The following is a 21,897-nucleotide window of genomic DNA, read 5'->3' on the forward strand; positions in this document are numbered from 1 at the left end:
AAGTCAATTCTAAGCAAAAAAAAAAAAAAAAACACAGCAGGAGGCATCACACTACTGGACTTCAAACTATACTAAAAAGCTACAGTAATCAAAACAGCATGGTACTGGTACCAAAACAGAGATATAGACCAATGAAACAAAATAGAGGCAGCGGAGGCAACACAACACATCTACAACCATACAATCTTGGATAAACCTGACAAAAACAAGCAATGGGGAAAGGATTTCCCGTTTAATTAATGGTGTTGGGAAAACTGGCTAGCCATGTGCAGAAACCAGAAACTGGACCCCTTCCTGACACCTTACACCAAAATTAACTCCAGATGGATTAAAGACTTAAACATAAGACCTGGCACCATAAAAACCCTAGAAGAAAATCTAGGCAAAACCATTCAGGACATAGGAGTAGGCAAGAACTTCATGACCAAAACACCAAAAGCATTGGCAACAAAAGCCAAAATAGGCAAATGGGAACTAATGAAACACAGCTTCTGCACAGCAAAAGAAACAGTCATTAGAGTGAATCGGTAACCAACAGAATGGGAAAAAATTTTTGCAGTTTACCCATCTGACAAAGGGCTGATATCCAGAATTTACAAAGAACTCAAACAGATTTACAGGAAAAAAACAAACAAGCCCATTCAAAAATGGGCAAAGGATATGAACAGACAATTTACAAAAGAAGACATACATGAGGCCAACAAACATATGAAAAAATGCTCATCATCACTGGTCATTAGAGAGATTCAAATCAAAACCACATTGAGATACCATCTCATGCCAGTTAGAATGGTGATCATTAAAAATTCTGGAGACAGCAGATGCTGGAGAGAATGTGAAGAAATAGAAACAATTTTACACTGCTGGTGGGAGTGTAAATTAGTTCAACCATCGTGGAAGACAGTGTGGTGATTCCTCAAGGACCTAGAAATGGAAATTCCATTTGACCCAGCAATCCCATTACTGGGTGTATATCCAAAGGAGTATAAATCGTTCTACTATAAGGACACGTGCACACAAATGTTCATTGCAGCACTGTTTACAATAGCAAAGACCTGGAACTAACCCAAATGCCCATCGATGATAGACTGGACTGGAAAAATGTGGCACATATACACCATGGAATATTATGCAGCCATCAAAAACGATGAGTTTGTGTCGTTTGTAGGGACATGGATGAATCTGGAGAACATCATTCTCAGCAAACTGACACAAGAAGAGAAAATGAAATACCGCATATTTTCACTCATAGTTGGGTGTTGAACAATGAGAACACATGGACACAGGGAGGGGAGCACTACACACTGGGGTCTATTGGGGGAATAGGGGAGGGACAGTGGACGGGGGAGCTGGGGAGGGATGGCACGGGGAGAAATGCCAGATGTGGGTGAAAAGGAGGAAGGCAGCAAATCACACTGCCACGTGTGTACCTATGCAGCAATCTTACATGTTCTGCACATGTACCCCAAAACCTAAAATGCAATTAAAAAAATAAGAAGAAGAAAAAAAGAAACCAAAGAGGCTGGGTGCAGTGGCTCATGCCTGTAATCCCAGCTCTTTGGGAGGCTGAGGTGGGCAGATCACAAGGTCAAGAGATCAAGACTATCCTGGCCCACATGGTGAAACCTTGTCTCTACTAAAAATACAAAAATTAGCCTGGCATGGTGGCAAGCACCTGTAGTCCCAGCTACTCAGGAGGCTGAGGCAGGAGAATTTCCTGAACCTGGAAGACAGAGGTTGCAGTGAGCCGAGATCATGCCACTGCACTCCAGCCTGGTGCCTGGTGATGGAACAAGACTCTGTCTCAAAAAAAAAAAAAGAATATGTGACGCCAGGTAAGAAGTGACAGCTCATATTAACCCCCATCTGGAAGCTCTGCTCCATCTGATGCAGAGAGAATAGAAAGAAATCCATCCCAAAACATTGAAATAGCTCTTAAATGTGTTTTACTGTTTATTAAAGCCACAGTTTATGCTTTCCTGATCTTTCCAGGGTTCCAGGCCCACCTTGTCTTCTCAGTTTGCTTCCCCAGGCCCCTGAACATGGCCTGGGGACAGCTCTGGTCCTCTGGATGGATGTCTGTCTGATGAATGTGCAGTCACTGCCCACTGTGAGTTTTTTGCAGTAGTGGCAGGAGGCTTGTGGGGTGGGTACTTATACCTGGTGAGTCATCAGACAGCCATTTAGGAGACATCACTTATTTTTGTCTCATAATAAAAACTGAAAGTTGAGGCCTCTACAGAATAAAATAGGAAGGGCAGAAAACTGGTCTGGGACTGAGGTTGGGTGGCGGGGACATGGGCAGGAAATTGACTTCAGTTTAGACTCCGATTGTGTGTGCCTTGAGAGTCCAAGCCCTGCTATCAGCTGAGCATGCTACTTCAGGTGAGGAGATCAGCCTTAAGAATCAGCTTATGAATTTTCAGACCCCTGAAGACAACACAGAAAACAGGAGAGAAGGAGGGGCTGGCCAGGGAAGGGGGCATCATGGGCAAGAGCAAAAACACCACTCAGAAGATGAGAGAGGACAACAGTTAAGGCCTAGCAAGAGAAATGTCCTCTGGTCAGAGTGTCAAGGCAGGTGGGTGCAGGGGCTTGGGGCCAAGTGGCAGCTTGCCCATTCTGGTGGCTGCACCTAAGAGATGCCATTCACATGGACTGGGTTGGTGACACCCCGAGGTGTGCATTGGGCTGATCAGTATTTTACTGAAAAGCCGAGAATGCTTTGGCAGCATTGAAACAACATTTAGGTCTGGCAGTGGCTCAGATTCACATATTTAAGTAAAAGACCCCATTTTCTGGGCCATCAAACTGCCCATGGACAAGTTGCATGGTGACAAGAGACTGTTACCACCCCAACTTGCCTCTAGCCTCAGAGATGTTAGAGTGAAACACAAAATCAGTGGTCACATGTAAGCAGTGATGTGTGTGTGAGGTTAGCCATGAGTAGCTATGGAGTGTATGGAAGAATATCAGGAAAATACCACCAGTCTGTGAATTTGAGGCTGCCTAAGTAAATTACGGTTTCTATTTACCAAGTCCCATGTTTTATAAAGATAGATGAAGAACTTTCTCCTTTTTTTTCCTTTGAGACAGAGTCTCGCTGTTTCACCAGGCACAAGCCTGGAGTGCAGTGGCATAATCTTGGCTCACTGCAACCTCCGCCTCCCAGGTTCAAGCAATTCTCCTGCCTCAGCCTCCCGAGTAGTTGAGACTATAGGTGCATGCCACTACACCGAGCTAATTTTTGTATTTTTTAGTGAAGATGGGGTTTCACCATGTTAGCCAGGATGGTCTCAATCTCTTGATCTCATGATCTGCCCACCTTGGCCTCCCAAAGTAGATGAAGAACTTTCTCTATGCACCATGAAAAAAATCTCCAAACTACATTTAAGTTAAAAAAAAAGCAAAGTGCAGAAGTGTGTGTAATATACCATCTTCAATAATCAATTTGAAAAAGAAGGAAAAAAGAATAATCTATATTCACTTTTTTGAGACACAGTCTTGCTCTGTCACACAGGCTGAAATGCAATGGTGTGAACTTGGCTTACTGCAATTTCTGTCTCCGGGATTTAAGCAATTCTCCTACCTCAGCCTCCCGAATAGCTGAGATTACAGGAGCCTGCCACCACATTTGGGCAATTTTGTGTATCTTTAGTAGAGACAGGGTTTCACCACGTTGGCCATGCTGGTCTCGAACTCTTGACCTCAGGTGATCCACCTGCCTTGGCCTCTCAAAGTGTTGGGATTGCAGGCATGAGCCACCAGGCCTGGCCTTAATTATTTTTATTTATTTATGTGTTGCTTTTTGTAGAGCCCGGATTTTATCATGTTTCCCTGGCTGGCCTCCAGAGTTCCAACTCTTGGGCTAAAAGTGATCTGTCTGCCTCTCACATCCAAACTGCTGGGATTACAGGCATGAGCCACCACACCTAGCCTATTCATGACTATGTTTGCAGAAAAGAAACTCGGGCTGGGCATGGTGGCTCACATCTGTAATCCCAGCAGTTTGACAGGCTCATCCAGGTGGATCATGAGGTCAGGAATTCAAGACCAATCTGACCAAGATGGTGAAACCCCATCTCTGCTAAAAACACAAAAATCAGTCAGGTATGGTGGCACATGCTTGTAGTCCCAGCTACTCAGAAGGCTGAAGCAAGAGAATCGCTTGAACCCAGGAGGAAAAGGTCACAGTGAGCTGAGATCATGCCACTGCACTCCAGCCTGGGTGACAGAGCAAGACTTCCTCTCAGCAAAAAAAAATTTTAAAAACCAAAAAAAAAAAAACAACTCTGGGCCAGGCACAGTGGCTCACGCCTGTATTCCCAGCACTTTGGCAGACAGAGGTGGGCAGATTATGAGGTCAAGAGATTGAGACCATGGTCAAACCCCATCTCTACTAAAAAATACAAAAATTAGCTGGGTGTGGTGATGCGCATCTGTGGTCCCAGCTACTCAGGAGGCTGAGGCAGAAGAATTGCTTGAAACCAGGAGGCAGTGGTTGCAGTGAGCCAAGATTGTACCACTGCACTCCAGCCTGATGCCTGGCGACAGAGCAAGACTCTGTCTCAAAAAAAAAAAAAAAAAACTCTGGAAGGATACATGAGAGGCTAATACAAGTGACAAGCTGTGAGGGAGTTCGATTAAGACTTCACTGTCTTCGCTTGGATGTTATTGATTTTTTTTAACTGTGTTGTCTATTTGTGTTAGGCAGAATGGCTTCCTAAAGATCTCTGTGCCCTAATCTTAAAAATATGTTGTATTATACACAGCACAGAGAACTTTGTGGATCTAATTAAGGTCGTGGACCTTTAAATGAGGAGATCAGCTGGAATTATGGAGGTAGACCCAATCTAATCCCATGAGTCCTTAAAAGCAGAGAGCTGTCTGTGGCTGAATCCAGAGAGATTGAACATAAGAAACCAGCAATTTGAAGGGTGGCAGGGACTCAGAGCCTACAGAAAGCATGACAGGGAGTGCAGCACCCTCCAGGAGCAGAGACATTCCCCAGCCGAGAGCCAGCAAGGAAAGAGGGATCCCAGTCACACCACCTTCAGGAGCTGACATTAGCCCACCGCCTGCATGAGTGTAGGAGCAGGCTCTTCCCCAGAGCCTCCAGTCAGGAATACAGCCCTGCCAGCACCTCGATCTTGGCTTGCAAGATCTTAAACAGAGGACTCAGCTGACCATCCCTGGACTTATTTTTTAATTTAGAGACAGACCCTCATTCTGGCGCCAAGGCTGGAGTGCAGTGATGCCATCATTCTTACCTCACTGGAGCCTGGACCTCTCAGGCTGAAGGGATCCTCCCACCTCAGTCTCTCTCCTGAGTAGCTGGGACCACAGTCACGTGTCACCACACCTGGCTAATTTTTGAAAAAAATTTTTGTAGAAATGAGGTATTGCTAGGGGCCAGGATGTGGAGTCGGGAGCAACTGTTCCTGTTCCCAGACCTCCCAACACTTGTCAGGTACCTCTCTGGGTGCTGGCTTTCTGAATCTATAAAAGGGTCTCATAATTCCTGCTCAGGGAGCTGTCAGGTTAATTTATGCACATGAGGTTAGACTATGAAATGTTTCCTCATTTCCACACACAGGAGATAATTCTCACTGACACTGAGACCTGAAGAAAGTGTCCATGTTGAGGACTAAGGCACAAAGCCCCCCACCTGCAGCCACGTGGGAGATCTGGAAGTGCATCCTCAGATACTAGGGCAACTGCAACCCTGGACACCAGCCTGACCATGTCAGGAACCCCTGAGCCAGAGCCTGGATCCTGGCCTGCAGAAACTGGGGAGTAAGAAAGATGTGTTGTTTTTAGCTGCCACATATTGTTACGCCAGAGTCAATAATTAATGATGGGAAATGACAATAAAATTTCAGACATTTGGGGGCGGGCAGCTTTGTTCGTGCAGGGCGCCCATGCCGCCAGTGTCTGTGAGCCAAGGTGAGGCCAGCTGGGCTGCTCACATCACTCGGCGCCTGGTGTGGCGAGAGCTGCCTGCGGCTCCCACGCGACCCTCCCACAAAGGGCCGCGGAGCTGCATGGCCGCCGCCGCTGGCCGTGACTCACCTCAGTGGGTGTGGAAATTTGTTGCACTTCTTGGGGCTTTGTTTGTTTGTTTGTTTGTTTTTCCCTTGGGTTTTTAATTTTTTTTATTATTTTGGACAAAATGTCAGCCCGGGATGTAAAAACCGAGAGAGGAACCTTGGTGGCATTGGGAGCTTTGCAGAAGTTTTCCAAGAGATAACTTCACCAAGATGTCCAGTGATAGGCAAAGGTCTGATGATGAGAGCCCCAGCACCAGTAGTGGCAGTTCAGATGCGGACCAGCCCGACCCAGCCACTCCGGAGCCTGAAGAACAAGAAGAAAGAAAACCTTCTGCTACCCAGCAGGAGAAAAACACCAAACTCTCTAGCAAAACCACTGCTAAATTATCCACTAGTGCTAAAAGAATTCCTAAGGAGCTAGCTGAAATAACCCTTGCTTCTCCTACTTGCAGTGCTGGGCCTAAAGGAGATAACATTTATGAATGGAGATCAAGTATACTTGGTCCACCGGGTTCTGTATATGAAGGTGGTATGTTTTTTCTGGATATCACATTTTCATCAGATTATCCATTTAAGCCACGAGAGGTTACTTTCCGCACCAGAATCTAACAGTCAGGGAGTCATCTGTCTGGACATCCTTAAAGACAACTGGAGTCCCGCTTTGACTATTTCAAAGGTTTTGCTGTCTATTTGTTTCCTTCTGACAGAATGCAACCCTGCGGATCCTCTGGTTGGAAGCATAGCCACTGAGTATTTGACCAACAGAGCAGAACACGACAGGATAGCCAGACAGTGGACCAAGAGATAAGCAACATAATTTGCATAATTTGTATGCAGTGTGAAGGAGAAGAAGGCATCTTCTCACTGTGATGCAAATCTTTATAGCCTTTACAACACGGACTTCTGTGTATGTGTTATACTGATTCTACTCTGCTTTTATCCTTTGGAGCCTGGGAGACTCCCCCAAAATGTAAATGCTATCAAGAGTAGAACTTTGTAGCTGTAGATTAATTATGTTTAAAATGCCTACTTGCAAGTCTTGCTTCTTTGGGATATCAAAATGTATTTTGTGATGTACTAAGGATACTGGTCCTGAAGTCTACCAAATATTACAGGGCATTTTAGCCTAATTCATTATCTGTATGAAGTTATAAAAGTAGCTGTAGATGACTAGGAATATGTCATTTGTATTAAATCCATATCTGAGTATGTGGTTCATGCTCTTGTGAAAAATGTTTTGCCTTTGACCTTTGTCAGTTTGTAATGAGAGGATTTCCTTTTACCCTTTGTAGCTCAGAGAACACCTGATGTATCATCTCAAACACAATAAACATGCTCCTGAAGGCATAAAAAGATTTCAGTTTGATGTTTCTGCCTGCTCCTGACTCAACAGCTCAGATGGACTAGTCTGCTCAGCAACAGCTCAGCCTGGAATCCACTGGCTCCTGACCTGAGTCACTGAGTTATCACCACTGGGGTGATATGGTTTAAGTCAGTGTCCCCACCCAAATCTCATCCCAAATTGTAATATCCATGTGTCTGAGAAGGGACCTGAGATCTGGTTGTTTAAAAGTGTATGGTGGGCTGGGTGCAGTGGCTCACACCTGTAATCCCAGAACTTTCAGAGGTGGAGGAGGGTGGATCACCAGGTCAAGAGATCAAGACCACCCTGGTCAACATGGTGAAACCCCGTCTCTACTAAAAATACAAAAAATTAGCTGGGCTTAGTGGCACACACCACTCAGCTACTCAGGAGGCTGAGACACGAGAATTGCTCGAACCTGGGAGGCAGAGGTTGCAGTGAGCCAAGATTGTGCCACTGCATTCCAACTTGGGTAACAAGAGTGAAACTCTGCCAAAAAAAAAAAAGTGTGTAGGCCAGGCATGGTGACTCACACCTATAATCCTAGCACTTTGTGAGGCCGAGGCAGGTGGATCATGAGGTCAAGAGATCGAGACCATCCTGGTCAACAAGGTGAAACACCATCTCTACTAAAAATACAAAAATTAGCTAGGCATAGTGGCATGCGCCTGTAGTCTCAGCTACTGGGGAGGCTGAGGAAGGGGAAATGCTTGAACCCAGAAGGCAGAGGTTGCGGTGAGCTGAGATCATGCCATTGCACTCCAGCCTGGGTAACGAGAGCAAAACTCTGTCTCAAAACAAAAAACAAAACAAAACAAAAAAAAGTGTGTAGCACTTCCTCAGGTTCTCTCTTTCTCGCTCTTTCCCATACCAGAATGTAAGACATGCCTCTTTCCCTTAGCCTTCCACTACTATTGTAAGTTTCCTGAGGCCTCCCCAGTCATGCAGAACTGTGAGCTAATTAAACTTCTTTTCTTTATAAATTACCCAGTCTTGGGCAATTCTTTATAGCAATGTGAAAATGCACTAATCCATGGAGCATGGCCCACATAGGGTGAAGGAGAGTAGAAGAGGAGTCTAGTTAGCCCCAGAAAATGTCCTGCTCTGTGAATGTGGCTGGGAAATGGTAACACATGAGCTAGCAGAGGAGGTCTGCACAGGCCTCACAGCAAGAAGGGAGATAAGTGGCCATCTAGTGAGCCCCGTCTCAGACTCAGACACTAGCACTCTCCCCAGCGGCCCTAAGGTTAAGACCTTCAGGAAAGAGGCTCCTCAGGGGCGCCTTCAGATGGGCACCATTCTGGGGACCCAGAGCTTGCCCTGGGAGCACAAGGATAGCTTCTGAGAGCATCTGGCCTCTGCCTGCCCTTCTCAGTGGTCAGGCTGACCTTGAATCTCAGTTCCAGAGAGGGCCAAGGCTCATCCTCAATGCTAGGAAAATGCTAGAAAAGGCCCCCTCCTTCAGTGCCACACCTAGCCTTTGACACCTTGGGCCCTGCCCTCAGTGGGGAGGCTTCTGTGCTCAGCGATTGCAGGGCCACCTCAGAGGCACCTCTGGCTCAAGAGGTTCAAGAACTGATTTGATGTGTGCTGCTCCTACTCCAGGAAGACATCTAAAAGATTGTCAGCTTTTTTTTAAACCTTCAAATTATAACGTATTGGATTATGCATCCATTTTCATAGAAAACAGAGCTACTTGCCCACATATCCTAAGTGATAACCCACAATGATTCCAAAATAATGTCTTACACGTGTTTTACTGTTGAGGCAATAATCAGTCTAAACTTCACGTGAGACTCATCTGGGAGCTCTAAAATATGTAAGTAGTACAGCTACACCCCTGGAGAATCTGACTTAATTATCTGTCCTAGATAAAGAGTAAATAGTATAGTAAGTGCTATTAAATTTTTATTATGTGCCCACCTCACACCCATCACACCTATCAGGAGAGCCCATGGCTTGAATACTGGGTATATCTCCAGACAAGTGATCTTGCTGAAACCCCTGAGGATGGGACTTATGTGACCAGATGACCAGCCACAGGCCTGTAGGAAGATGTAATAATCCATTAATGACTTTGGAAGGTGTCACCACCTGCCTGGCTAATAAAGGAAGGTATTTTTATTCCTCTTGATTACAAAGCTTTTGCCTCATGTCATTATTACATGCATATTGTTTTCTTTTATCCACACTAAATTAGTGAAATTATTGGTCTACCAAATGCGTCTGGAAATGAACAGGCATAAATTTCATTAGAATCTGGGAAAACACTGCTCTCTGCTCATATCTGAATAAATCCTTTATTAAACAAAAAGGGCATGGGGATATCAGGGATGTTTTTATAGATGGAAAAGAAAAAAGAAAAAGAAGAGGCTGCTGGTAATGGTGGAAGAAACTGCCAAAAAAGACAGATGATAAGAGCCTTTCGGGTCCTTTGTCCTTGTTCTAAGAATAGTGCATTTTTGCAGCTGAATACATGTGTGATCTGGTCCTGTAGGGCACAGAAGTCTGACAGTCTTCCTTCATTATGTCTTGTTTTCTGTGATGTTACTGGTCACCGTTGGCAGTGCTTCTGTTGGTGTAATCCTATCTGCATTCCTTGCTATTCTTTGAGATGGTCGATTAAGCTTATGTTTCACATTTATACTAGTCTTGTTATTAAATAGTCACTTGGTAACACCTTTAGTGTTCTGTTTTAAACATATTTTTTCATTTAGTGCATGATGAATAGGCTAAGAATTTTCCAAGTCTTTAACTTTCAGTTTCTTTTACTTTAAAAAATTGCATCTTCAATTCATTTGTCTCTTCTTGCATTTCACTCTAAGAAGTCAGAAGGAGCTAAGCTACTCCTTCAACACTTTGCTTAGAAATGTCCTCAGCTAAACATCTAATTTTATCACTCATGAGTTCTACCTTGCACAAAACTCTAGAGCACAGGCACAAGTAAGACAAGTGCTTCCCCACTTGTAATAGGATCATCTTTCTTCACTGTACAAGGTCATGTTCATTTTCACTGGAGACCTCATTAGTGTGGCTGCTGTTGTCCATGTCCCTACCGGCATCCACTTATTGATTACTTTGGTACTCACTAAGAAGACAGAAGATTTTTCTGTAGCTCTTTTTTTTTTCCTAACTGAACCTCCACCAAAATTACCTTTAAGAGTGTGTTCACAACAATTCAGATTTTTTGGCATACACCTCAAAACCCTTCTGGCCTCTGTGCATTACTCAGCCCCCAAATGCTTCCACATGCTTAGGAAATTTTAGATATTTGTTATAGCCAAAGCCCCACCTGGGTACCAGTTTCCTGTCTTCACATCACAGTGAGGGTGGCTGTTCTAGACACAGCCAGCATCAGACACAGGGACAGAGAAACACAAAGAGCATCCATAGGGCCCACAGCTGGCTGAGAGGCCCAAGCCCCAGAACATGATTTGTGAGGAAGCCAAAATAACCTTGCTGACTGTCACTCTTACCTCCTAGAATCTCCAGGAGCTCAGAATGCTCAGCAGTCAGCATCACAGAGGAGCAGCACTGGTGTCTCATCTCATCAACTCTCATTTTATACTTTGGGAGCTGAGGTCCAGAGAAGCCTAGGGACAGGCCAAAGCCACCAAGCCCCTGGCAGGAGGGCTTCCCTGGGTGGGGAATCTCTGTGCATCAGGACTCTTGTCTCACCCCCCTTGCAGTTTAGGTGGCCTACTCTGGGGCTCCTTCCTTGTGCTTCTATCCCACCTTCACATGAAAAATTGTTCTGAGCACAAAGACAGAGTGCTGCCTCCTTTGGAGCTGAAGACCCAAAGAAGGGCTGACTGAGCTCTATCTCAAAACTATTCAGCAAGCCCTTATAGGAGTCTCCAGGAGGTGCCAGGTTCCAATAGGAATGCTGCAGGTTTGGGAAACAAACAGACCTTGTTTAAAACCCAAATCTGCCACCCACTGGCAGCATAATCTGGGATGACAGTAAGTTAGAAACTTGTCTCAGCCTCAGATTTTCATGTACAGAACTTAGACACAACGCCTACCTAGAGAACTGAGATGACAAACAAAGTAATCAGTCAATCAATCAATCATTTTGTTTCATAAAGCAAACTACAAGGAATTGTTTTACATAAAACCTGTAATTGCTCCTTTCCATCAAAGGGAGATCGAGAATTCGTGGAGAAAAGTTAACATCTGAGTCTTATCATTCAAGGATGCATGAGACTCAGGGTCCCAAGAGAAGGTGCCAAGCAGAACGACCAGAGAGGTAGCCATCCCTGAGAAGCTGGAAGAAATGAAGGCTGTGCAGGAAGTGCCTCATCTGGGTTGGGGGAGAGAGTGGAGTCCTGCAGACAGGGGAACAGAAGGCAGGTTACAGAAACCCAGAACAGGGAGACAGTGGGTGTGTGCCCCTCCTACACCTTTCTCAGGGCACTGCCCCAGAAGTGATAAGGCTGTAAGTTGGGTTTATACTTGGACCTGACATTTGTTGAGCACATGATCTTGGCAAAGTAATTTACCTTCTCTGAGGTAAATTACTGTGTCCTAATAACTGTGAAATATGATAAATACACATAGAGTTGGTGAGAGGGCTGTGAGAATGCAGGCAGAGGCCTGAATCCCTGCACACAGCAGGCACCCAGATGCACTGCACGAGGACCCTGCCCATCACTTTCATCAGCCTCAACCCAATGGCACCACAGGCACCCTGGGAATCCTGGGTGCTTGTGTCAAGTTCACTTTCCTTACTGCACAGCTGGAGACACAGGTGCCAGAAGGTAAGGTGCAGAGTCCAAAGCCAGCCAGGATGAGGTGCTATGTCCTAGGGAGGAGCCCTAGGAGGAGGCCCTGGGTATCCCAAGCTCCCAGCACAGCTGTTTCTCTGACCTGGCTCACATAAGCACAAGAATGCTGTCCATGCTAACCTTCCATCAACTGTCTGGTTCTGGGCCACCTTAGCACACTCCCACCCAACCTCACACCACATACTCAGACAGAGATCCAGGAGTGGGCCTCAGCTGGGGAGCACACTCTAAAAGTGTCCAGAGCAGAGGTGGGTGGTGGGAGCTATGGTGTTTCTAACAATGGCAGCACCTCTGCAAACAGCTCTTCCTTTGTCAGGCTGACCAGTGCAGTGCCATCTGCTGCGTGGTGCCAACTCTTTAATTAACTTCTCCAGAAACAGACCAATGTGACTTTTTTTTTCTACTCAACAAACAATTCTTGGGAATCTGTGCAATTAGCTTCCATTACAGATAAGAATTACCTATTAAAACTCAATCAGCAACAAGGCAAAGGGAGGCAGTGATACAACCGATCAGCTCCGAGTGCTGCAGGCCACTGAGGGCTGAGTCCCTAGTGGCAGGTGTAACAGGGTGTGGGTGAGAAAAGAAGGGCTCCAGCTGGGTGCAAGGCAGAGGAGCTGGATCCTCCGAGGGAGCCTGGGAAACCTAGCAGCGTTTTCCTGTCTGGACCCCTGGCAGGGGTGCACTTCAGCCTCCAGTTTCTGACACAGACCTGGAAAAGTGCTCGGACCTGCTGAAGTCCTAAGAAGAGAGGCACTGTGATCAGCAGCCCTGCAGTGGCTGCAGCTGACTGCTTTTTCAGCTCCCCTCCCCTTGCTGTCTTTATCTTTAGCAGCATGAAATCTGGCTTTCCCTCCATGCACAAGAAGAAAGCTGGCAGATATTTTTTGGGAAATAATGACTTCTCATTAAGGCACAGTCTGCTTTTATCTAAGTCTTCTAATCCTTCCTGTGTGAGTTTCCTGCTTGCCCCTAAGTCCAGCAGAGCCCAGAAAGACGCTGAGCAGGATCTTGACTAGCTCAGGTCAGAAGATTCTGCTAATAATATTAATAGGTGCTGTTCTGAGTGTTTACTTCTTCCAGTTAACCAGTCACACAACAATTCTCTAAAGCATGTGTTACACTTAAGCCGATTTAATAGAGGATTAAAAGGAGGCTCTAAAGGCTGAGTAATTACCTGATGCCAACCACCTAGCAAAAGCCTGAGCTGCGAGCAAACCCAAGCCTGATTTCAAAGCCACAGTGCCATGGTTCTCATCCTGTCATGTGAATATCCTGGGGCATGGCTTAAAACTGAACGGGCCTGCTTTGTAGACCCTCATCAAGGAGCAGCCCTCTGTCAGGTGATGATGCCTCCCTGGTTTCAAAAAGGCTCCTGCCCACCTGAACCTGGATTAAGGTGGAGATTCCAGACTCCTCACTTTCATTAGGTTAATTACTGATGGCACGTATAGAAAGTGAAATCCCACTTTTTACAGGAAAGACTTTTCTCCACAAATAAAACAAAACAAAATGAAGATTGTCAATGTATCTTCCTGTACTTGTCATATATTGCCCATTCTAAAATAAGGAAGATGAATGATCTGGAATCCTTTTAGTTTCCCTTGTCTTTAACATATTTTAATTAAGTCATTCACCAAAAAAAAAATTATTAAGCATCTATTGTATGCCAGCTACCTGGTGAGGCCAAGGAACAGAGTAGTTTCTTCTCCCGGATGAAAAAGATTCACTTAAGCAACAATGATGTCAGAGATTCAAAGGCTATCATAGGAATACCACTGACTTTTTTATATTGGCCTTGTATGACACAATTTTGCTAAGCTCACTTATTATTTGAAGATTTCTGTAGGACTTTTAAAGTTTACAAAATAGAAAATTGTGTTGCCTGTAAATGGACCCTGATACCTGATTCCTTCACACTCTGTATGGCTATGTTCCCCCCACCCCCACTGCATCTTACCCTCACTAGGACTTCCAGTAGAAGGAAGTGGAAAGGAGTAATGAGAGGTGACATTCCTGCCTTGTTCCTGATATTATAGGGGGAAAAAAATCAGACTCTCATCATTCAATCTGATGTTAGTAATGTTAGTTCATTTTTTAATTATTATTATTAACAGATTTTATTTTTTAGAGCAGTTTTAGTTCTGGAGAAAATTTGAGTGACAAGTAGACAGACTTCCAATACGTTGCTTCTCCTGTGCTGTTTCCTCCATTGTGAACATCTAGAATTATGTGGTATATTTGTTACAATCAAAAAGCCAATATTGTCATATTATTATTAATTAAAATTTATAGATTACATTAGGATTCAAACTGTGTTGTATATTCTATGGATTTTGACTAATATAAATGTATAATGGCCACTCACCATTAGCAGATCCTACAAAATAGTTTCACTGCCCTAAAAGTCCACTGAGTTCTGCCTATTCATCCCATTCTCCCTTCTCCTGAACCTCTTGGAATCCCCGAAATCCATACTAAATTTATATATTTTCCTATTGTAAAACGTCATATAGTTGAAAAACAGTGTGCATTCTTCTCAGCTTGGATTTTGAAATTTAACAATATGTTTTAAGATCACTCCGTTTAGTTTTATGACTTGATAGCTCATTTTCAAAGAAATCACTGAATAATATTCCATTGTCTGAAGGTACCAGACATCATTTATCCATTTACATATTGAAAGGCATCTTGATTGCTCTCATGTTTTGGCAATTATGAAGAAGTTTTTATAAACCTTATTTTGAAGGGTGTTTTTCAAAAAAAATCGTTTTTATTTTATTTGGGTAGACACCAAAAAGTGTGACTGTAAGTTGACATAGTAAGAAGAGGTTCCATTTTTTTAAAGAACTGTCCAACTGTCTTCCAAAGTGGCTGTACAATTTTACACTCCCAACAGCAATGAGCAGACATCCTGTTGCTTCACAGCCGCACCAGACTGGGATGCCATCAGTTGCTGGATTTTACCCAATCTGACAGGTGTGCTGTGGTATATCATTGTTGTTTTAATTTACAGTTCAATAATGACATATAATGTTGAGTATTTTTTATGTGCTGATCTGCTGCCATTTGCATATCTTTGTTGAGGTATCTTTTCAGATCTGTTGCTTATTTTTATTTGGGTTGTTGGTTTTCCTGTGGTTAAATTTTAAGAGTTCTCTGGATGTTTTGGACACAATTCCTTTATCAGACATGTCTTGCACATACGGTATTTCACTCGGTTGCTTTTTTTTAATTCTCTTTTGTGGAGAAGAAGTTTTTAAGTTGTCAGTTTTATTTGTTCAATTATTTTCTTGTTGTGAGGATGAGAGTGATGATTTCCAGCCTCTTTACCTGCCAGACCAAAAACCAAAAGCCTTTAGGTATAAGTTTCTTACACTTGTCCTTAACTAAATTCAGGAATTTTTCATTTTTAATTTGCTTGCAAGAATTTACCATGACTGGATATTTAATACTGTTGAATGCTATTCTGTATCTATATGGTAACCATACAAGTTTTCAATTTTTTTAATTAATGTGTTAACAAGATGAATTATATTGACTGATTATATAATTACATTAACTGATTTTTAATGTTAAACCAGTCTTTCTTTCCTGGGATTAATTCTATACTTGGTTGATATCTATAATCTATGCTATATATGTTATATAGATAATCTATGTTATCTATAATCTCTCTCTCTCTCCTCTCTCTCTCTCTCTTCCCCCCCCACACACATGTATGCAAAAACAACTGGGAAGAGGCTGAGGATGTGGAAGGAGTGGGGGTGCCTGGACATTGGGAGAAAGCCAGCTGGTGCCAGCAGCCAGCCCCGAGTAACCCCCAGCATGGCCAGTATGTGTATCTGCTGCAGAGAGCTGAGCCCCTCTGTTAGGCTAGCTCCTAGTTCCTGACTCTCATACCCTCTCTGCTTCTCTCTTCTCACTCTCCTGAGTTCTTGATTTCCTCACAGGAATTGAATTATTAGGTCAGAGAGAGGAGCAATAATTGAATAACTTTAAATTTCATGCCTTCAAGTGAATTCCTTTGCCCTCATCTTAACCTCAAACAGCCTTGCTGGGGCTGCTGGGATCAGCTGGTGCCTGTGCCGCTTATGGACAGGACCCATTGACACACCCAGCCCCAGTCACAGACCTCCTGGGCTGGCTTGTCCCCATCTCCAGGCCCGGGTAGAATCCCTCCTTGAAGTTTCATGCAAGTCCCTGCAGCTATAGCCTCTGCCCTCTGGGAGGTGGAGAGCAACCTGCTCCAGCCACCTCAGTCCAGCCAGTTGTCACTGCCTTGAGGGATGTTTGGTTACCACAGAGGGTGCTTCTGTGACTGCAGTTGATTGGATGACTTGACTGTAGCCTCTGTGCCCAAGTCCACCCAGAGCAAAGCTCTTCTTTCGTGGAACCATTAAAAGCCTGGGAAGCAAAATTCTCTGCCCACTCTTTCCTATGCATCTGCATCCAAGCTCCTCCACCAGCTCCTCAGGGAATGGATCAGTTCACTAACTCTTAAAAATAGATTTGAGCTATCAGAATTATCTTTATATGTGTTTTTCAGTCAGAAGAGTTTTGAAGGAAAGAATAATCATGCAAATCACCTTATTAAAAAGTATGTCTTTATTTTATTTCTGCTAAATAATTAAATTTATTTTATGATGTGGCTAGGCAAAGGGGATGTGCTGCCAAGCAGGCTTGCCTCACTCTGGAAGAGGTCTGGTCCTGCTCTGTCTAACAGTTTTGAATGTGCTACTTGAGCAAACCCAGGAGTGACTGGTGTTAGGACTGTGGAAGGTATGTAGGGGGCATATGACCTCAATCCCACCCCTGAAGGAAGGTTTCCATGACAATGGAAGGCAGGTAACTCTTTCATGGAGTTTGAGCTCATTCTCAGGAGGGAAGGTGAGGTCTAGGTTTTTTTTCTGTTTTGTTTTTTGTTTTCTGTTTTTTCCCCAGCTTTTAGGATGGTAGAAAGCAGGCTCAGCCTGAGACCCATCCCTAGGTAAGCAGCTGAATTGGGGTTTTGTCTTGATTAAAGTTCGATTACCAGCTGGTCTTCATTTCTCTTTACTATTAGAGCCCTTGGTGATCATATTGTTGGGTTTCATTTCTGCTGTTGTTTGTCCCAGTCTATCTCTCATCAGATTTAGCCAGAGCTACCTGCCTTGGTCAAATCTGAGTGAAAATTCCAAATTATGGTGAACAAACCCTCTCTCATTTGGCCAAAATTCCTGGCAGCTGCAAAAGAGATAAACAAAACAGAAAACAAACAAAAATGTACTTGGTTGCTGGGTTTGCTTCCTGTCTTAAGAAAGAAACAAACGTTCTTTTATTTACTTTTCTTCCACCCTGTACCTCCTTCCCACGTTGCCATCTGCAGTACCAAGAAATCTGGAGAAGGCTCCTAATGACTTGAGCTTCTTTAGAGAATCCAGAACAAACTCACCACTCACCCCTTTCAGAGTGTTCTGTTTTCTTCATGGAGTCATAGGCAAATTCTTAGGTGTAAAGCTCTTTTTTCCTGTATTGCATGTCCTGACCACTTCAGCTTTGGGGGTGCCGGAGATTGCCTTGTACCGTGAGAGGATTTGGCACTGGCATGAGTAATGGTGGATGAGAGCCACAAAGTAGGAGTGGAAGAGGTGGGTGTGTGAGATTGTAGCAGCTGATTTTGAGAGAGAAAATAAGTTCTGTTTCTCTATAAATTAATCGTCAAAATCACACTGATGCAAGACCAGCATATGAGCCCCTGCATCAGAGTAACAAGGTTTTCTTGAAGTATTAACCAACTCCTTAATAAAGGCTATAAAGTTTATAAATAGCTTATGAAAGTTACATCTTGTGATCAATATTTAAATTTTATAGATTGTTTATAAAATTTTAAAAAGCAAATTTTATTGGCCTCATGCTGTTTATAATAGGCCTTATTGTTTGGAAAATTAAGTCTCTTCTCTCAAAAAATAAATGCTTTGTCATTTTGCAAAATCCTTGAGTCATCACTTCGGTCAAATGAAGGACTTATTTTACAATGACCTGTGATATCAAGTGTTGTAAACCTTTGATATTTGACAAACTTTCCAAAATCAAATTATGTTTCCTAAAGTTAATAATATTATTTGGTTTGTCTGTTATAAAAATTAGACAAGAAGCATTGTCAAATATGAAATGGTGTTTGGTTTTCTTTGGGCTGGATTTTTATAAACATGTTATTGGTATGTGTTAAAAATTATGAAAAACTTCTATAATTCTTATGTGATGTAATGTACATTATCAGTGATACTTGCAATAATTATGTTAAATTATTGTGTGCCACAGAGGTGACAAATTTCCTTGTCAATCATATTCTTGACTGTGGTTTCCTCAAACTTTTTGTGATCCACAGACAATTGTGGCCTTGTTTTGGTCCTCTTTAGGAGCTGTTTTTATAATCAGCTACAAAACTCTAATAGGGGCTCTCGAACACAAGTGTCTGATAACTGTGGAGATTGTGACATAGGAACAGAAGAACAACTTTCAAGACTCATAGAGAGCTGAAATGGTTATAAAGATCAGGCAGAACAGGAATTAACTTCATGGACTGACCTAATAGAAGATTAAAGTAACCTTTTTGACTTTTTACTTAAAACATTGCTAATCTTTTATCTCATTCTTTTTTAGTTAATTAACTTTCCTTTTAAGCTATTGACATCTTTTGACAGTTTAGTTTACTCCTATGAACAAAATTTGTAGCATATTTGTTTCTCTCTCCCTGATTTCTTCAGAATTTGGTAACCGTGAGTATTCTTAACTTATGGCAATATAGTTATTTGCAAAGTGCAATCAGAACCTGTTTTCATCTGTAACAGGACACAGTGAGAGAGACTGGTTATTTTACCAAGACTTTGACTGGAATGGTGTGCTTTCCTCTAAGGAATCCAACTTGACTTATGGATACAACAAAGGTTCCTTGGGAAAACTGGTTTCATAATTTGTCTATACTTCCCTGTACAAAATGTGTGACCTGTGGTTAGTAAAGATGTCACTTCTGACAGGCCCAGGAGCCCCAAGTCTATCTTTGGACCTTAAGAAAAGAGGACCACCCTACTCCTAGGTATTTGATGGTACAAATCCATGGCGGGGCTTGGCTTTTTAAAAGTCTTACCTGAGATTTTTTCTTGCTGCACTGTGTACAAATAATCAAGCCAAATGTAATAAAGCAAATCAGTCCTACCATGACTTGTCATTAGTAAATATGGAAAACTGGAGAAGGAAAAATTACGTTTCAAAATTATAGTACACCTGTTTTTAGATTCCAGTCTTGCCTAATGTTTTTTTTATTTTAACTATTTTCCACAATTTGAACCAAATTCTAATTTTTCTTGTCTACAAGTCTTTAGGATAAAGTTTTCAAGTTTGTTTTCCTTTGTTTCCCCATCTTTTCTAATTTGGAGTTACTGAAAATGAAACTGTGCTTTTGTAAAGCTCTGCAAACTGAAACTAGATAATTTAAACTTCAGAAGAAAATAACAGCAACCTATTTACATACATAAGCCACTTTCATACCTGCTCACTGATGTATGGACTTCAGAGTAACATGCCTATATTGATTTTTCTAGATTTTTTTTGTTTGTTGTTGTTTCTCTCTCTTCTTTCTATCTTCTCTCCACAAAACATGAGACTTCCCACCAGCTAAAAACAAGCTTTTGAGCTGGGTGCAGTGGCTCTTGCCTCTAATCCCAACATTTGGGAGGCCAAGGCAGGCAGATCACCTTAGGTCAAGAGTTCGAGACCAGCCTGGACAACATGGCCAAACCCTGTCTAAACTAAAAATACAAAAATTAGCCAGGCGTGGTGGCAGGTCTCTGTAATCCCAGATACTCTGGAGGCTGAGGCAGGAGAATCACTTGAACCTTGGAGGCAGAGGTTGCAGTGAACTGAGATCACACCATTGCACTCCAGCCTGGGCAACAAGAGCCAAATGCCATCTCAGAAATAAATGAATAAATACATAATTTTAAAAAAAGAGCTTTCCTAAAAACCTGAGACTATCCATCTAAGAATAAACCATCCAAGCCATGAGAGATCAGACAAAACCTGAAATCAGAGAATCATTTCCTTTGAAAATGGTTTCTCTAAAAATTTTGAAAAAAGAAATGTAAAGAGCAATGTAAAAAAAATAGATCTTGGGGCCCAAATCACTGAGCTAAAGGGAAAAACTCATGCTGGAAAATGCTCTCCCCATTTGAGCTATCCATGTCTCTGCTGGAAAAGGCTCCTACAATACTTGTGGAAACCTGGGAATACAGGGTTCAGTATGCCCAGAATATGAAGTAGGGGTTAAATTTGTTGCTCTAGATCCTTGCAGGTAAGTGGTTTTCTTAACTGGCTGCTCTTTATTTCTCTCTTCAAGGAAATTTTTAAGTACCTCCCTGCAAAGGTGTGATATAATTAGGTCATCAGATATCAAGTGTGCATTCACACACAGGTCTTCTGGTCATGGTGGTTTTGGATTCTGCCTAGTTCATATGAAGAAGGAGACCCAGGCATCTGAGATCAACTTCCTCTTTGACTATCACACTGCATTTCAATAGAAAAGGCTGATGGACTGGCGCCTTTTGTTTCACCTTCCTGTAGGTGGCCAGCTTGGTCTTGAGGAAACTCTCCAGAAAGCACTATTTTTACTTAAAACAAGATCAAACCAGAAACCTTTTCACATGTGAGTCCCAAAACTGTAAACCAGAACCCTTTCATATGTGATTCCTGAAACTGTAAACTGAAACCCTTTCCATATGTGATTTCTAAAGCTATAAACCTAAGATACTTCCATGTGTAATATCTAAAGTATAAGCCTATATAAGTATAATCCTTTTTTAGATAAGCTGAATTTGGGCAGAACAGTTTCTCACTCCCAGCTGTAATAAACCCTTTCCTTTCCCATTCAATGTTTGGAAGCTCTGTTTCTCGTGGCCAATCCTACTACACATAGACATCAATCTGGTCCTGAAAACCTCACCAACAACCCTTGCCCTCACTTGAAGTTGGAAGAGCAGGCAGGTGCTGAGAGCATTTGGCACACACCCAAGCTCTAAGCAACAACTGCAGAGCTGGGAGATTCTCCCCACCCTTTTCAGGCTGACTTGATGTACATCTTATACATATAGACTAATGTCTTATATCTCACTAAAATGTGTAAAATCAACCTGTCCTCCAACCACCATAGACACATGTCATCAGGACCACCCGAGGCTGTGTCACAGACATGCATCCTCAACCTTGACAAAATAAACTTTCTAAATTAACCGAGTCCTGTCTCAGATTTTTAGGGTTTACAGACAATGTGTTGTTTTGCTATATGTGTACATTGTAGAAAGAGTAAATTAAGTTAATTAACATATCCATCACCTGACCTACTTATGTTTTTGTGGTGAGAACATTTAAAATACACTCTTTTTAGCAATTATTAAATGTATAATACATTATTATTAACCATGGTCAACATGCTGTGCAATAAATCTCTAAAATTTATAACTCCTGTCTTACTGAAACTTTATATCCTTTGACCAACATTTCTTCTTCACCCATCCCCTGGCAACCACCATTCCACTCCCTGCCTTCATGAGATTATTTCTTTGATTCACATCTGTGTGAGATCATGCAGCATTTTTCTTTCTGTGCCTGGCTTAATGCATTTTACATGCTGTCCTCCATGCTGTTATAGCCATTCTACCTG

At 42.7% G+C, this 21,897-nt stretch overlaps 1 pseudogene; it reads left to right on the forward strand.

The window, feature by feature from the left end:
• The first annotated feature begins 6,233 nt into the window (after positions 1-6,233).
• On the forward strand, positions 6,234-7,364 carry LOC128930956 (ubiquitin-conjugating enzyme E2 E3 pseudogene; annotated as a pseudogene).
• Positions 7,365-21,897: the final 14,533 nt, after the last annotated feature.

Source organism: Callithrix jacchus, chromosome 18 (assembly GCF_049354715.1).
Source record: "Callithrix jacchus isolate 240 chromosome 18, calJac240_pri, whole genome shotgun sequence".
Lineage (NCBI taxonomy): Eukaryota > Metazoa > Chordata > Mammalia > Primates > Cebidae > Callithrix > Callithrix jacchus.